This window comes from Aptenodytes forsteri, unplaced genomic scaffold, assembly GCF_000699145.1.
Source record: "Aptenodytes forsteri isolate BGI_AS27 unplaced genomic scaffold, ASM69914v1 Scaffold137, whole genome shotgun sequence".
Classification (NCBI taxonomy): Eukaryota; Metazoa; Chordata; class Aves; order Sphenisciformes; family Spheniscidae; genus Aptenodytes; species Aptenodytes forsteri.
Genome location: NW_008796221.1, coordinates 5,024,203 through 5,027,324, shown reverse-complemented (window position 1 = coordinate 5,027,324; position 3,122 = coordinate 5,024,203).

Here is a 3,122-nt window from a genome sequence, read left to right as displayed (position 1 = left end):
GCATTTCAAAGGGCTGGACAGGGGAAACTGCTCGGAGGGGTGGGCGAGAGGCAGTCGTGTGCCTGAACAGGGGCATCTGCCTCCCATGGACGTTTGCGTCTGTCTGCGTGGGCACGTTCTCATGCGCTCAACAGTTTTTCCCAGTTCCCTCAACTGTCACCCTAGCAGGGTCCAGCCCCACCAAAACTGATCATTCATTGTCAGACACCTTTATTGCTATTTATTCATTAACACGTAACTTCCTGCTACCCCATTTCCTCCTCACAGGCTTCTTTCTTTTCTGTGTAAGTCCTCTCTCTTGCTAACTCTTCTCCAACCATGCATTCACTACTTCTCCCCACTATCTTTCTCTTAGTTTTACACCACATGAATATCAATGAATTCCCAGATATGCATTTCTTGCCAGACATCGCCCACGGCCCAGCAAATGCATTCCTCTGTTGTTCTTACCCACCGTATCCAAGGGTTTCCCCGGCACAACATACAGCCCTTCCCCATAATGCTCCAAACAAAATGTTTAAGCAGTTCTCCACCGCTGCTCCACCACTGCAAATAACTGACTAGTTCCAAAGAGAAGAGCTGTGATTAGAAGCATTAACCAAACAACAAGCTTTATTTTGTGTTTTGTTTAATGATCTATACATAAAAATTGAGCACATTTGTGGTTAGATAAAATGATCAATAGTATGGTCCAGGCCAATTTGGGGCACAAAGAATACTTTTAGACAGTATAGAAATTCTCTTTAAACTTGCCTATTTTTAACCGCACATGCACACAAAAATGTTTTTAAAAATGGTATTATGGTTGTAAAATCCAGTACTGAACAGGATGTGCCAAAAAAAGAGCTGTCTATGCCACTTGATTTACGTCCCCTTGTTCTGTGTTGCATGCTTACATGCTGATCGGTAAACAGGATCCTGCCTTATCAGGTGCGTGAGACAGCATCTGCTGTCCAGAAAGATCAGGATGATGAGAGTCCTGTTTCACCTGTTGAAGAAGCTTTTGGTGAAAATCCTGGCTTAAGAATCCAACTTTTTTAGATGAGGCTAGATGGCAGCCACGGGGCTGGGACCCAGTTAATTCCCAGGGAGAAAAACAGTGGAGATACAACAGGGTTGTTGGAGAGAAAGGATAATCTTCTGAGGATTAAGATGATGAAAGCTGTCCTGAAGAGCTGGAGATTATTCCTGCTCCTGCCACAGAATTCTTCTGTGATGCCAGGCATACTTAAAACTTTTTGTAGATGAGCAGCAACTCAGTATGGCTCCTTCTGAGGCTTCGTTTGCAGAACTGCTGCAACCAAAATCCATGGGAGCTCAGCTTTGAGAAATTAGGTCTCAGCTGCCTTTTAACTGTTCTGTCCAGTATATACCAACCTTCTATCTCACAGAGACATGATATTTTCTAAGACTATGAAGCACACATATAATTGTGGTAAGAACTGTAAAATGTCTTCTGAGCCTGTCTTCAGGTATTCTGAAGAAATTTCTGATACCAAAGAGTGAGCCTAGAGGGTTCAAAGCTCTAGAGAGGGACACAACCGGAGTGATTCAGGTGCCTCAAAAAATAGACATCTAGTACCACTTTCCCATTTTCGATGCACTAAACTGAAGGAGTAATAGGTATCACTTAAAGTCCATGTGAAGTCTGTGCCCTTTTGGTGCTGGAGGCCAGAGAGGACATCCTAGGACAACCAAACCAGCCACTCCCTGGACACAGGCAATCGTGTCTCCTTTCCCACACCCTTTCACTCAGCTTGTCAGCAGAATCCTAGTTTCTTCCCCTGCTTCTGGCCCTTCGCTTTCTTGCCCAGACTGGCTCCCACATTTCCCTCCTTACCCCAGTCTGACTCTCTTCCCCCAGCTTCTCCTCCAATCTCAGTATTTCCACCTCCCCAGTCCCCTTGGTCCATCTCTTCTGCAGAGCACTTAATTTCTCCTCTCCTGGCTCTTCCCAGGTGCAAATCTCTTCCTCCTGCACACTAATGCCAAGTTTCATCTTCCTTGTGTGCACATTCACAGGCCCACTATCCCTAAACCTCCCATTTGGCCCAGACTCCTTCCCCACTACCTCCTTTCTTTTTGAGCTCTCAGAACTCTTTGCCCAACCCTCACTCCAACCTCCATCCCTAAAATTGTTTGTCTCAGACCACTTCAGGCCTCCTCCTTGCCTTCTAGGTCTGGCTCGTATTGTCTTCACCTCCATACTCGATGGCCCCTTAGAGCACAGGAAAGACAGGTGTCCTACGCCGAGCCCTGGGGCCCAGGTAGCCTCAGCCTGGAGAAAACAGGACCAAGCACATAGGGAAAGACCATCCCCCCTCCTGCCGCTCGAGGCTGGAACAAGTTCAGTTACTATGAAGGTGGCGTATGAGCAGTCTGGTCACGTGCAGCAACTGCAGTAGGAGCAAGATGAGGCAGTGGAGTATACATGGGCACCTCCATCAGCGCTGGACAAGTTGGACAGTTCCCTTGGTGGGAACTGAATCTCCAGGAATTTTAGCTGTAGTTTGCACGCTTGGACCCACCTCCCTAAGAAAGTGAGGCAAGCGTGAGTATTTGGGGTCCACACTGCCCACGCTGCCTGTGTCTGAGCACATGCCACACGTGCCACCCCGAGAGGGCAGTGCAGGGCAGTAACAGCGTGACTGCACTGAGGTGGCTCGCCTTGTGCTCCCACCCTTCAGCAACAGGTTTCAAAGCTCTCTGTCCCCGACATGAGCATGGGGGCCTGAAAACCTGTTAGCAGGTGCTGCCCCTTCCTAGCCCCTCTGCAGCAAACTTGGGAAGGGCTGGCGTGCTCGCTCCATTGGGCTGCACCTACTTTTTGGAAGTCACAGGGCACAAATGAAAGTTTGTCTGAAGCAGATGAAAAATTTTTAACAAATGCCAGGAGTAATTTCCACATGAGTCTCCCTCCTCCTGGGCGCTGATGAGCACTAATATTTAATTGAGTGCGGCCCTCTGGGCGTGCTCGCTCCATTGGGCTGCACCTACTTTTTGGAAGTCACAGGGCACAAATGAAAGTTTGTCTGAAGCAGATGAAAAATTTTTAACAAATGCCAGGAGTAATTTCCACATGAGTCTCCCTCCTCCTGGGCGCGATGAGCACTTAATAGTTA